The sequence below is a fragment of the Aulonocara stuartgranti genome (assembly GCF_965226115.1).
Source record: "Aulonocara stuartgranti genome assembly, chromosome: 3".
NCBI classification, from domain to species: Eukaryota; Metazoa; Chordata; class Actinopteri; order Cichliformes; family Cichlidae; genus Aulonocara; species Aulonocara stuartgranti.
The window spans coordinates 17,230,474-17,246,057 of NC_138941.1; the positions used below are offsets into that span (position 1 = coordinate 17,230,474).

Here is a 15,584-nt window from a genome sequence, read left to right on the forward strand (position 1 = left end):
GAAGTCTGGCTCTGATGCTGATTGGCTATGTTTTCATTAGCTGTGTAATCGGATTACTGCCTCCATCATCAAGATCCAATGTAACTATTTTTTACTTTAACGACTGACAGTCCAAACGACCGTAGGAGGTTTTGGCAAACTATAAAGTGTCTCTGCCAGCTGTGACTCCTCAGAGCTTCCTCCTCACTTATATATCGACTCCACTCCTGTGTCACACAAAACTGAAATGTTGCTTTAACAAACACTTTGTTGCTTCTTGCTCTTTGTTCAGCACAGTATCTGATGGTAAACCTCTTGCACACAACTCTGCTCGTAGTTCCTGCTTACTGATACCTTTTCCTTCACACCTGTCACAGTAGAAGAGGTTTGTAAGGCTTTGAATAGCCCCAACACCAGAAACTCGTCCTCACAATCGTTCTCCTTCCTTCTTGCACTTGGCTGCAAATATCATAGCTGAGGTAGTGTCTTATATTTTTAATCTTTCTCTACAACAGAAGGCTTTACCACAGATGTGGAAGTGTGCCTCTGTACTCCCCCGCTGAAAGCTGGTGATTCTTCCACAGTTAGTAATTACAGGCCAATTTCCAAACTCTGTGTCTTATCTAAGGTTCTTCAAAGGCTCGTAAATAATCAACTTCAAAGTTATCTGGATGAAAATATGATTTTATCTCCCTTCCAGTCTGGTTTTAGGAAACTGCACAGTACTGGAACTGCTTCGATAAAAGTTCTCAAAGACGTCTATGAAGCGCTGGATGCAAAGAACTACTGTGCAGCTCTTTTTATTGATCTATCAAAGTCTTTGACACTGTTGACCACAACAAAAACTCTTCTGGCACAACTTCACCTACTTCCAAGCTGCGTGGAGAGGATGAGGATCTAACAGCACAGGAACTCCAGCAACACTCAGCAGCAGCTGCTCCCAGTCCCTTGGTTTATGAGCTGAGCTGCTGACCACAGCATTTTATGTCATAGATTACTGGAAATAGGCCTTTCAGACCGAGCAGCTGGCTGCTTCTCTAATGTTCTTTTGGACATCAGCAGTGCGTTCAGCTCAATGGTCTCTCTTCAGCTTTTTAAATGTCACTAAACGAGTGCACAGGGTTCTGTCCTGGGCTACTTATGTCAACGGTGTGGCACAAAATCTAGATGCATCTGTTCATTTTATACCATCAACATAGTTTTCAAACCATTACAGCAGCTGTTGATAGTATTCAGTCTCAGCTGGCTCAGACTGGCTTTAAATGTAGAAAAAACCAAAGTCATGTTGTTCACAAACAGAAAGAGGGTCCGGCTTTATTTCCTTCTCCTGTATCTGCTCAAAGTATTTCTATTGAAACTGTGGCCTCGTACACATACCTCGGTATTGTGGTTGATGACAGTCGTTCCTATAAGCCACACATTGAACATCTAATAAAGACACTGAGGCTGAAGTTGGGCTTCTCTTCCAGGAACAGATCATGTTTCACAGGAAAAAGCTTGTTGCTGCCACCTTTTTTTTACCTGCCCTGGATTACAGTGACATGATTTATATGAATGACTCTGCTCGCTCTCTTCATCTGTTGGATTTTGTCCATCATGGGGCATTAAGATTTATAACTGTCTGTAAACCTTTAACACACCACTGTACTCTGTGTTCTCTGGTTAACTGGTCCTCATTGGTCTTACACAGGATGGTCCATTAGTATCATTTTATCTATCAATCTGTTTCTGGGTTACTGCCTCCTATTTATCAGAGTACATGTTAGGCAAACAGTTCAGTCACAGCCTGCAGTCTCAGGACATCATTACATCCACTGTTCCATCAGTTCATGCAGAGCTTGGGAAGAAGGCGTTCTCCTTTTCTGCTCCGTCTTCATGGAAAACATAACCGAAGGATTTAAGGCTCTCCGTTGATTTCACTTGCAGACTTCAAAAGACGTACACATGTTTTTGTGAAACCATCTCTGGGAACTTGTTCTCGTTTTTAATGTGACTGAGTACATTACACAAACTTTTCTCTTATTGTTGTAATTGTAATATGTTTGTCTGGAACAGGTCTCTCTTGTAAATGAGACATTGAGTCTCAATGAGCCGACCTGTATAAATAAAGCTTCAATTACAAAGTCCTTTGTTTAAAAGTTCCTTCAGCTGCCAGTGGGACGTGCTGTGGCTCTATCGGTTGCTGAGCCTTTATATTGTTAGTTAGAAACTACAAATATAATGGCTCACTGTATTTCAGAATCAGAGAAACTTTATTAATCCAGGAGGGAAATTGAGTTGTCATAGCAGCAAATATACAAGAAACAACAAGCACTCATATAAAGTGAGTGTAGAAACAGTTATGATAAATAAATATTCAGATAAATAGAGAAATACAGAAATATAGGTATAAATATACATACCAGTATAAAAGGATAAGTATGTGTGCAAATATATTGTGGTGTACAAAGTGACAAGCTGCATTGACGTAACGTTCCCTCAGACAGCGGGGTTGAAGGAACCTGTTGCTGAAACTGCTGTGCAGATTGTCCAGTGTATCATGGAGGGGTGAGAGTCATTGTCCATGATTGACAGCAGTGTGTCACAGATCACCTCCTCCAGGTGGTCCATTTACCATCTGAGCCTTCGTAGAAAGTAAAGCTGGCTCAGACCCTTTTTGTAGGCAGCGTCCATGTTGGCAGACCACTCCAACTTGTGATCCAGATGAACTCCCAGATACTTAAAGGATGTGACAATTTCAACATCATTCCCACCAGTGCAGACAGAGGAGGGATCTGTTTCTGCCAAAGTCCACCACCAGCACCTTTGATTTGGCCACATTCAGTTTCAGGTGATTCTCCTCACACCACCTCACGAACCGACCAATCAGCCCTCTGTATTCCTCTTCCCTTCCCATTCCCTCTTTAATCCAGGATCTCAACCAGTTTGTTATGTTCTCTCTTATAACTTAACTGGTAAAGTAACAACACCTGTTTGGTTGTTAGTAACTTACTTTATTAACCATGTAGTGGAAAGGCAGAGGCATATCAATGCGCACATGCACCACACTTGGTGTTCTCTACTTTACCACAAAATATAAACTGATTTTACTAAATACATAACAGCTCCTCCCATCCAGCTTTGATGAACACATTAAGTATCAAACAATCGAGATATTTTCAGGTAAATGCCGTAACCCAATAATTGTACTTAAACTGAAATATGACACCTACTCAGTGATTTATAACATAGAGGTAGGTTGTTTCCTCTTAAACATTTTAACTGCTTTCCTTACAAAATGAACTGGAAACCTATAAGTTCAGTCTCTGAGGTGCTCTGCGATTTCTCTCAGGGTAACGTCTGCCTGTTTGGTCAGAGTCCATAGTGCTCTGTGTGGAAAGTTCAGGTGTTTGAACATTGGTGGTTTCACGTAAACCCTGAACCTCAGGTGGTGAAGCGAGGGCAAACTCTTCTGAATCTTGAGGTGTAGATGTGTCCTCTCAGGTTGCTCTGGAACCACGTGACATTCTGCATCTAGAATCTGATCAACATGTCTACGCCAGACTAATTTGGCTCCAACATTTATGGTGTATATCAGCGGTCCGGTCCGTGAATGAATCGTGCCAGACTGACATTTCCCATTTCTCTCTCTCTCTCTCTCTCTCTCTAGGTCTCTCTCTCGCCAGGGCTGAACTCATTATGGGTTCACGCCCTTGGCCCACGCCCTCGGAGGAAGAAACACCTGTGCCTCATCAGTGTGGGCGATATTTAAGCCAGGAAGCAACGGCTGTTCTTCGCTGGATCGTTGTGAGGATCGCGTCAGTGAAAGTCGAGCATCTAAGTTCCCCTGGATTCTCCCCGGAGCCCTGCCCCCCTCACCTTTTGTACATAGCACTGCCCCGCATCTTTGTATATACACTCATTGGACATTGTTCTTTAATACATTTTCTTGTGTGCATCATCCCTGGAGTCCAGCGCCTGAGTCCCCTTTGTACATCGTGACACTTTGAGGGTAAACACAAGCTCCAGCAGCTGTGCTCTGAGGAAACAAGCTGTCATATTTTTCGCACTCTTAGACAAACTTAAAATCCTCTAATTTTCTCAACAATTGACAGTGTGCTTTATTGGCCTAAAACTATGGTACATTTGCAAATTGTGTGCACAATATTAGAACTAAATTATTTTATATTGACAAACAGCGGCCCACAATAAACTGTGACTGTCACCAGGTAATGGGGGCGTGTTTCCTGAATAAGCAGCAGGTGTTAAACAGCTGACAGGTGAACAGGATGCATGCAGGTAAACTCGAGGGCCCTTTGAGCTGATCGGTGGTGTCGTGAGGAGAATTTCAGCTCATTATTCATGTTACAGAAACACAGAGGTACGAGACCAGGCAGAAGACTTTCTGATTATTTGTTTTTAATTAAAATAATTCCATTGTTGTCTAGTGATGGTGTGGTAAAGCTCTGTGAATGTGTCCAATTTTCCGGCCAGTTGCTTCGCCCAAAGGCAGATCACACAAAGCCTCGTTTAACTGCTTATTATGAAGAACTGACATCTGCTGGTCATTTAATGTTCAGAGCACTGCTGTGAGAATACCTGTAGGATACATACCAGCGGATATGTGAGCACGTGCACAGCTGCAGGGCTAGAAGGGGCCAAATGAATTAAATAAATAGATTCCTAAATAATTAATTAACTGTGTCAATAAGTGATTAATTAAATATATTTAAAATCAATAAATTTGAAATGAATTTATTGTAAATTATTGGCATTAAATCAATGATGTATGTATTTAATTTATTAAGTATTTTGAACTTAATTCATTAATGACATTTAATTATTTAACCCTTTACAGCCGATCGGAGCGGACACGCTCTGTTTTGCGTAACTATTTTTAAATCCCGGTAGCTCTGCAACCACGTAAGCTAGCACAATCATTTTTTTTGCATATGAAACTGGAGGAGTTGTACTTACATCTTATGCCATCAGCTTGTCCTAGGTCACAGTTTCCTTCCACATATAGTTTTGCAAAAACTGCATAAAAATCACTTGCAGCAACAAAAACATGATATTCCAGAAACACGCTTCGCAGATCCATCAGCTGTTTGTAACACTTCCTACGTCCATCAGCGCGAACTATCACATGACCGCATGACCTGCCCGAAACCGGAAGTGACGTCATTTTGCGGAAATGTAGTTTTTTTTACCATCGTGGCCTCATGAGCTTATACTTGTGTTTTTAAAAGTTATGTTTGACTTCATGACTTTCTGTGTCGTTTCTGGGATGCTTAGGACTCATATTGCACTGCTGGAAATAGTTTATTGTGATGCATATGCTGTTATTTTGCAAATTTGCACTATAATATTTATTTTCGTTTTTCCTGCAGTATATAAAAATTGGTGTATTTCAAAAATAAAACTATGAAGACACTTAAAATAAATTTCCTGTGGTGGGAAACTAGTTTGTGCAACTTTTTTGTATTTACAGTTTTGAGGGATAAGCCTCTTAAATTTCTCTAACTAGAAATATATGTTAAAAAAACAAAAACGATTTTCAATTTTTTTGTAGTTTATTGCACTTTTTTGCAATTTATGTAATTACTATGCACTTAATGCAGACGTATTATTAAAGTTTGGGCTATAATGGTTGTATTGATGTATAGCAACTTGAAATGCTCCCAAAAATGGCTCCACAGCAGGTAAAAATATAATATAAGCTCTGGCGGACTTGGTTCTATGGTAGGTCTTAAAGGGTTAATGATGACTAATTGATTGATTATTGATGATTAATTAACCCTCCACATGATTTAACCTCTATAGAGATGATATTTTATCTAGATCACACTCTCACAGTGAGACACGGTGGATACACAGACGGACCAGCAACTACAATGAAGAAGACGCGACTTAAATACACAGAGAAACACAGGGAGATTACACACAGGCGGTGGACACAGCTGGCAGTAATTAACGAGACGAGACAAGGGAGGTAAAACTGAACACGCTCACATGAGATGCAGACCTTCACAATAAAACAGGAAACAAGAAAACACTACACAAAGCTGCAGACTCGACACTGAGACAGAAAATGACACAGGGAACTAGAACTATACTATACAGACACAACCGAAGGACAATTCCTAAAACATGAATAAACAGACACATAGATTTCCAATAATAATAATAATAATCAACAAAGCACAAGAGTAACAAAACGATCATTCAAAAATAAACCAAAACATAATAAACTTCGAATGCTGGGTCGAACCAACCCAGAACTGTGACAGAAACACTCAGGTCAGCGTTCTTGAAATGTTCAGTAGATGAGGTTTAGAGGTTTACAATCTAAGGTTTAGATTGACTAATGGCTATTTTTAACTCCTGTTTCATCTTTGGCTGCAATTTCCTGTTTGCATTTAGCTATTTTTCTCTTCTGTAAGAGTATTTGTCATGTCTGCAGGCTGTCAGGCTGCCTGGTCACAGAGGAAGGTTGCAAGTCTCTGGTCTCAGCTTTTAGCTCCAGTTCTTCCCATCTGAAAGAGCTGGACCTGAGCTACAATAACCCAGGAGAGGCAGCAGTGAAGATGCTTGAGCAGCTAAGACTGGACACTCTGAGGTATGTAGATGGCCGTTACAGCCACAAACAGTGTTTGATAGATAAGGAAACTGGCTCTGTCTGATTACTTAATGCTGGAAACCAGTGTTATTTGAACAATCACACATATAGGAACATTTTTCCCATTCTGGTCTAACTTAAACAGTAGATGTCTGTATGGGGTCTCAAAGGACAAAATCTCTGTCAGCAACAACGGTGCACCCTGTTCAAACTGATCTCTGGAAAGGAACTGACATTTTCACTCTCTTTATTTATTTTAAGTTTTATCTGTGTGCAGAGACCATGTCCAGGACATGTTTAGCCTGGCCCAGCATGAACTAGAAATACTGGGAAGTTGTTTCCCCAGCTTAGAAAACAAATATTAGTAAAAGTAAATGGATTACTAGGTCACTCAGCTTAACTGGCCGCCTACTAAAATGGGCTATTTTGCACTGCTAGTTTGCTGCTTCTGAGCGTTTACTACTGAAACTTGTTTCTGCTAAAATATCAAATTGATCTTCTGGACTTTGTGATGATAGTTAGTAGAAAACAACAGAAAAATAGAATGCAGTCAAAGTGAATTAACTTTGGTCAATCAACCTTGAAATTCAAATTATAATAAGAAATAATCATTCCAACAGAAAGAAGAGATTAAGAAACAAAGGGATGGAGCTGGTGGAGGAAACCGGGTCACTGGTTGGGTGTTAGGCCCAGACTAGTGGGTGTTTTTGACTGTAAAGTGGATGTAGTATTAACAACCACTGGTCCTGTTACCCTGCAGCCTGCACTGCAGGATATGTGTTGCAGCACTGAGAGCTCCAGAAAGAGCCTTCATGGTGGCCCTGCAGCCAACCAGCACTTCAGTCAAATGCTGTCAAAAGTGGTCCCAGAGACACTGTTAGCTGTAACCATCAATGACCAAGAATTGTGTCATTTAATTCAGGGTTTCCCTGTATTGTTGTTTGATATCATTTCTGAATAAATAAATCAAGATGACGAGCCTTTAAATGCACTTATGTTAGTATAAATATACAAATATAAAAGATAATTTTCCTGTTAGGAGAATAAGAAATAAATATATTCATCACATGCATCAAATCACAACCTCCTCCTGCAAGAGTGCAGCATTGTGATTGGTTGATGCTGTTTCCATATTTTATGTTTGTTTACCTTCAACAAATTTGCTCTACAGAGCATTTATTAATTAGAAGGATTATTAACAAACATCTTTCTCTCCTGCTTTTGGTGGAGTGAAACAATAACTCCTATCTCCAGAGGCACACAGGTCCACTGGCACCTGGTCCTAACTTCACCCATGTCTGCACCCTCAGATATCCCACTGTGGAGGCATCCTCGCCTGGACCAGTGGCTGCCCTTGTGAGACAGACTTTATGGTCACAAACAGCCCTAATCTGAGAATGAAGGCTCCTTTACATAGAAAGCAGTATGTGGTGTGATGACCGCTGCATTAGCTCAAAATATGTGATGCACTGGCTGCAGCCCTCTACCTGTACTGAATCAGTTTTTGTACCCAGTCCCAGTCTTTACATTTAATATGCAGCTACTCCCTGACAGCATGAATGTCACAGTGTGTTGAACCTTGACTGTGGCACATGTCAATGCTCCCTGGACATCGTGCTTAATAAAGGAGATTAAATGTGATGTGATTATGAGTTTTGCTCTTTTGAAGTTGAAACATTTATGTGTCAAAATGTTGGACTGTTCCTTTATCAGTGTGTAACAGTGTGTGTGTGAGAGCCATGTAATGTCCATGTGTGCATGCTGACTGTGCTGCTCTGACCCCCCTCCTCCTTTCAGGGTGGAGCCTGCTGGAGGCCGATGGTTGAGACCAGGTCTGAGGAAGTGTAAGTGTGTTTTTAATGGGATTCATGAAAACAAAGCAGCACACATTCAACCATCTTCATCATTCTGATGTCAGGAGTCATCATCAAAGGGTCAATCAATGAACAGATGATGGATCAATAACTGCAGCTGGATTGTGTTTGTTCTCTCCATCAGATTCCTGTCAACTCACAATCGACACAAACACTGAACACAAAGCTCCAACTGTCTGACAACAACAGGAAGGTGACACATGTGGAGGAGGTTCAGTCATATCCTGATCATCCAGACAGATTTGATGTTTGTGAACAGCTGCTGTGTAGAGATGGTCTGACTGGTCGCTGTTACTGGGAGGTCGAGTGGACGAGGAGGGCTTGGATATCAGTGAGTTACAGAGGAATCTAAAGGAAAGGAAGGAGTGATGAGTGTGTGTTTGGTGGAAATGATCAGTCCTGGAGTCTTTTATGCTCTGATTATTATTCCTCTGTGTGGCACAATAACAGAGAAACACCCATCTCCTCCACCTCCTCCTCCTCCTCTTCCTCTGTCTCTAACAGAGTAGCAGTGTATGTGGACTGTCCTGCTGGCACTCTGTCCTTCTACAGAGTCTCCTCTGACTCTCTGATCCACCTCCACACCTTCCACACCACATTCACTGAACCTCTTTATCCTGGATTTACAGTCTCATGTGGTTCCTCAGTGTGTCTGTGTGTAGTTTAGTTTAAAGAGTGTCATGTTAGTGTCCTTTAACACTCTGATTGTTGAACAGATAGTTCAGTCTGTACACGTCTGTCTCTTTCACTCAGAAACACATTTTTAGATTCATGGATTCAATCACTTGATGTTTTAAACTGTTTTTCTGTCAAAGCTTCACAGACATCAGTATGCAGTGTTTCTCTGAAAATCAGTTCAGCTGAGATGATGAAGTTCATTTCAATGTTGGAATACTGAACTTATTTGAAACATATTTGAACACAGATATTATTAAACTGACAGAAACACTGACATCAGTAAAGAGGAACAGACTAATGAGTGCTTACTGCCCTCCAATGGTCACAGATGTAAATGCAAGCATGGAGCTGTATTTTAAAAAAGCAGATGTCTTCACATATAATTATCATCATGTAGCTCTGTAACTGTTAGCTAGGCAATTTCACATTTGTGTCTTTTTGTGGAATCAGTGTGTTTGAACAACACAAATTCTGCCTTTTCTAATTTTGAAAGACTGAACATGATATAAACAAAATAAATCTGATCTGTTCCTCTATAAATCTGGACAAATCTCAGATTCTGAAGTTCTCAGCGCTTACATTTTGTCCTCTCTACACTTCTGCTGACAACTGACATGTGATGTGTTTGTACAGCTTCCTCTGTCGGTTTTTAACAAACTAACAAATTATCCAACAGAAGAGTATACCTTTGAGACAATGGTGTAGGTCTACTTTGCAAACTGAGAGGATGGATGAGATGATGGTGCAGGTTTCCAGTCTTAATTCAGTCTTGTTGCCACATTGTGGTCACCTGTCACCTTACTTTTGCTGTGGGAATTATGAAATGATAGCTAGACTTTAGCTTGCCTGTAGTGGCATTAAATGATCCTTTAGAAAATAGTTATAAATGTATTAGTTCCCAACATTGTACATTGCTGAATCATTATTTTTACTGAAAGTCTGTTCAGTTTCCAAACTAAAAATAAAAGTGAGTGTGACTCGCCGGCACATTACAGTGAGACTCTCCAGTTTGATCAGCAGAGAAAAAAGATATCTCAAACAAAATATGACGGAATTTCAAAAACCTTAGTGGATCCCAAAGAGCTTACTAAAATTTAATGTTTGCTTTGATTCCTGCTTTGCTCACTCTTGGCGTTCTCTCCATGAGCTTCATGAGGTCATCACCTGAAATGGTTTCCAACAGTCTTGAAGGAGTTCCCAGAGATGCTGAGCACTTGTTGGTCCTTTGCCTTCACTCTGCGCTCCATCTCATCCCAAACCATCTCCACTGGGTTTTGGTCAGGTGACTGTGGAGGCCAGACCATCTGGTCAGCACTCCATCACGCTCCTTCTTGGTCAAACAGCCCTCACACAGCCTGGAGGTGTGTTTGGTGTCATTGTCCTGCAGCAGGAGGAGCAACCACTGCACCAGCGTAGAGTTTGGTAATCAGTCCAGAGGTCCAGAAACTTCATCCTGATGCCTAATTGCAGTCAGGGTGATGCTGCCAGCCCATAGATGTCTGTGCCTCCCTCCACTGATATGACTCTTGGGTCATTACTGGCCCACTATCAAACTGGCCACGCAGAACGATGTTACAACTTCTCTGGACCCTTTCATATCTGTCATATGTGTTCAGGGTGAAAAACACAGTCTGCCAGTGGTGGCCTGATAATTCTGGTATTCTATGGCAAATGTCAATTATGCATGGTTCCAGCCAGTGAGTACAGGGCCTGCTAGAGGACATCAGGCCCTCAGGCCACCCTTATAAAATCTGTTTCTGATTGTTTTGTCAGATACAAGTACAGGTTACTGGTCTCTTCTCATACCAGTAGTGACACTGGTAAGAGGTGGAAAAATATCAGTGTCCTCCACCTTTAAAACCATCCCATAATGACTGTAAAGAGTCTGTAGTTTCTGGTCATGAAACAATCACAAATTAATATTTTTTAGAATAATTTCCAGAGTCATAACACACAGCCAGCAAAACATGGGAAGTAAATTCCAGGAAAATAATGAAACCTTGCATAAAATGCCAGTTAAAGTCCAAAACTCTGTGACCTGACCCCAGCCACAGTGTGGGCTGTGGACTATGTGGAGGTTGAAGTGTGGACCCAGAAGCAGACGCGTGGAAACAAAAGTTTAACCAAAAGCAAACCGTTTATTCAAGGCTGGTGAGCAAAACAAAACAAAAGGCAGGAGCAAACTAAAGGAAAACTAACCAAGACTAAAGTGGGGAAACTAAACACTGGGAACATGGAAAACTTGGACATAACTGTCATGGTGGGGTACACCGGTGTTATGATGAAGTGGACCCAAGTGCAGACAGGGAAGGAGGCAGAACGAAGTTTTGAAAAAAAAGGCAAGCTGTTTATTTAGGCTATAAACGTGAATACAAAATGAAAGCATCATGAGCAGTGGCAAAAACTAAACTGAAACCAAACTAGGAAAACTAACTGACTGTGACAAAACTGTGATAACTTTGACTCAACTGTGATAAGACCTGACGGGAGGCAACGCAGACAACCTGACACTGAATAAAGAAAGACAGAGGACTTAAATACAGACAGGAGGTGATCAGGGGAAGTGGAAACACACGGGGGAACAGCTGACTGAAATGAACATAATGATGCCATGGCTAAAGTGAAACTAAACAATGTAGGGACAATGAACAAAAGAAAAGTCACACAATATATACACAGAGGGATGATAAGGGAAGTGGAAACACATGAGGACACAGCAGGGACAAATTAGATGTGATGAGACAGGAGAAAGCAAAACTGAACACACTGAACACAAGACACGAGACTGTCCAAATAAAACAGGATACAAACTAAGAGACACGGCTCGACACACAGGGACCGACATGGGGACACTGAATGAATCACAAGGAGGGGAAACATCAACAAAACACAATGATGTGACTATGGCGACTATGGAGGAAGACCAAATACAGACGGGAAATTATTTTTGATAAAAGTAATATTAATTTGACTAATGGACAGGCAGTGATAAACAGCAAACAAACTGCTTAGCTTTACAGTCTTTGTTTTATCATCTGCAACTCCTGCAGTGTGAAACAGTCTTGGTATGTCAAACATAAAAACATTTTAGATACCGCTTCATCAGGTTACATATATATACCGTATTTCTTCATCAGAGAATCTATAATTATTAAACTAAAAGTGTATACCTGGTTTAAAGAATATTAACTAAATAAGAACGTGACAACTTTCAGTCATTAATGTAGCAGAGACAGAGTCTGACTAAAGGGACATCACAGTGAGACCTGTTTGATCTGCAGACACAGTCTCTCTCTACTAAGAGTGTGTTTGACTTTAACTTTCACACAAAATGATTCAGCTCCTCTAAACCCTCCAACAAACATTTACAAATGCTTAGAAACATTTTGTGTTTCTAATTACTAATGTGCCCCAGCCCCAGCATTCCCACAAATCTGTCTGTTTCCTTTTTTTAGTTTCACTGTCTGTCTTCAAAACTTCGCTGATGCAGCTGGACGTCTTTGTGTGAATCTGCGTGTGAAGGTAATCGAATCAGTATGTATTTTTTTCTGATAATATCAGCTGTGTGCAGCTTCGCTCCAGCACAAACCGTAGCATTGTTCATGATGACAGATATGAACGAGGTTGACTTGTAACACCGCAGTTATGTGAGCCGTCATTTGTAAGCCTCTTAAACTTTCGTGCACTTTTACACAAATTTTATGGTAGTGCTTCTTCTTCTTTGGGGATTTTTGTTCAACAGACTGAAAAAAGCTGTAATATATTTTTGAAATATATTTAAATTGGTATTTAAAGGACTATAGCATATTCTAATTAGAGATGGCACGATACCACTTTTTTATGTCCGATACCGATACCGATATCATAAATTTGGATATCTGCCGATACCGATATGAATCCGATATAGTGTTTTTTAATCAACAAAACTGTTTTTTAAAAAATATCTTGCTGCATTTTGTATAAGTTCATACTCAAGTTTAAAACAACAACTACACTAAAGCTATTCTGTTATACCTATATGCAAAAAAAAAAATATTTCATAGTTCAGCAATACTGATCAATCTTCAAAATTCTGATCAATAAACTTAAACCTACACCATCCTCCCTATTCTGGTATTTTAAAGAGTACTTAGCGTAAATATTAAGCAACCTAACTAATAGGGTTCCAACTCCCAGCAACAACAAAAATAAATAAAAAATAGGGAACCACCCCTCACACTCCACCTCATGATGCTTAATCAACGTAATCAACCTTAATTTGATGCAGTGTGAAAAAAAAATGCACAGAAATCAATTAATTTTCAAGAAATATTAAATAGATTCAACATCTTTCTTCAACAAAATTGCAGACTGCACAGATGGTACCTTCTCAAAGGAAAAAGTACTATAGCTTACTAGGGTATATATATTAGACTTAATAGTCACTATATACAGTAATTGACTTCTATTCATTTTACATCAAATTAAAACTTTGGGTGTAAGATTCGGATAATTATTTATTAAAAGCTCGACATTTTAAATGAGAATAATAAAGAAAAGTATGTCTTTGTGCCCCCTTTTCCCTGTTAATGCCCTATCGGCCCCCCTGGCTAAACTTTGCTAGATCCGCCCCTGCACAGTTACCAGCCGTCAGCTACGTAGAAAAGATCCTCGAGTAGAAAGTAATAATAAATAAATTCTAACAACAGCTGATCAAGCTTAAACGTGCTGCTGTTGTTCAGCCGCTGGTTTCCTCTTTCTGGTGCAAAGTGGGCCAAAAACAAACCAGAGACACGGACTCGCGACAGAAAAGCCGATCAGCTGATCATTAAGCAGTTTCATGATTGAAGTAGCAGCCGGAGAGCGAGAGGCAGTCGCTTGTTAAGCTTAACGCAGGAATGCTTTACAAACATTCAGAGATGGACTTACACACTTGCTTTACTTCTCTCGGGGATAACTTTGTCGGAGATGAAATGCCGGGTTGCTAGCGAAGCTCCACATGCTATCCAGACCACCGACAGGTCCCGCATGCCACAGCCGCTCTATCACGTGATGCATACTGCTCCGACGTGCTAACGTTCTGAGGTGAGTTACGGCGTGTTGCAAGTTTTGTGAGGTGCTTTCGTGATATTTATTGGATCGGATTACATTTTTTTTTATTTTTCTCCGATATCCGATCCAGTAATTTAGGTCAGTATCGGACCGATACCGATACGTAATATCGGATCGGTCCATCTCTAATTCTAATTAGATTTATGATACTGTGTTAAGACAGTAAAATTGTGCATGTGTGTGTTTGTGTGTCTGTCTGAATTTTGCTGGTACTGCACTGATTGATGATCGTTGATGATCCACCTGACTAGTATAAATTACAGTTTTATATAACAGAACAAATTTGATAACTGTAAAAATATTTTTTAAATTCTTGCTTACTAGCTGACACTAAAGTTTTAACTGATTTCTCTTCTGGGACACCCACACTGTGTGCAGTTTCATCTCAGCCCACTGTGTGATTGCACATTAAAGGACATTTCTCCCCAAATTCAATAAGCTCAGTGGATTATTATAACAGCGTATCAACAATTCATTTAAGAAATCCTTCTTAGTTGTTGTCATGAAAATCTCAGTGGATTCTTGACTTTGCTCGTCTACTCTACAGCCTGGATAGTTTCATTTCAAACTGCTGCCGTGTTTCTGCCAAATTAAAAAACAGTTCTACTCAAATTCAACAAGGTTCAGTTAATAAACAATGATTAACAAAAGATTTTGTTCATATTTCATTATATAATTCTGATCCATCAAAAATATTCCTTCTTAGAATAATCCTTTCTCTTATTGAAGATCGATTTATTTTTCTCATTTTGGTCATTCCTATTAACTCAGCCATTTCCTTAATCAATCCCACACCACCGCCCCCAAAACCATGGGAACACAGAGCAAGGAAAGCACAAAGTACACACGAAGACGGGGACAATAAATACACACTGGATAATGAGACGAGAGGCAACGGGTGAGAGACATGATGCAGGAGAAAACTACAATAGTCACAGGAAGCAACAGTTAAAACAATAAAACAGGAAAACATGGAGAACAAGGCTTAAATTACATAGAGGAGAACAGACTGGACAGGGGAACATGAGATGGATAAATGCAGACGAGACTGAGACACTGATGGGAACAAATCATTAACCAAATAGGGGAAGTAAAACTCAAAGCTAAGTTCACAAGACACGAGACGATAAAAAAGAGGAAATGATACACAGAGACATACGCAGACACGTAGAAAACAGAAAGGAAAATACAAGTGAATGGGAAACATGACAGATGGGGAAATCAGACAATGACAGACAAACAGAGAGACAAGACAGACAAAGGGACATAACTGAAGTACAGAAAGGGATCACAAAAGCAGATATTTAGTGTCACAAAACCAAGAAGACAAACTACAATATGAAAACAGGGTACATGGGATATAG

General features: G+C 40.2%; 1 protein-coding gene and 1 long non-coding RNA gene across 2 annotated transcripts in view; both read left to right on the forward strand.

Annotated features, from left to right (window-relative positions):
* Nucleotides 1-15,584, forward strand: part of LOC309702568 (uncharacterized protein) — a 1,257,380-nt gene that overhangs the window by 967,398 nt on the left and 274,398 nt on the right. The gene's annotated exons all lie outside the window — the stretch shown is intronic.
* Nucleotides 6,426-9,687, forward strand: LOC309702653. The gene is made up of 3 exons (XR_014275681.1): nt 6,426-6,577; nt 8,375-8,421; nt 8,576-9,687. It is a non-coding gene; the product is annotated as an uncharacterized lncRNA (long non-coding RNA).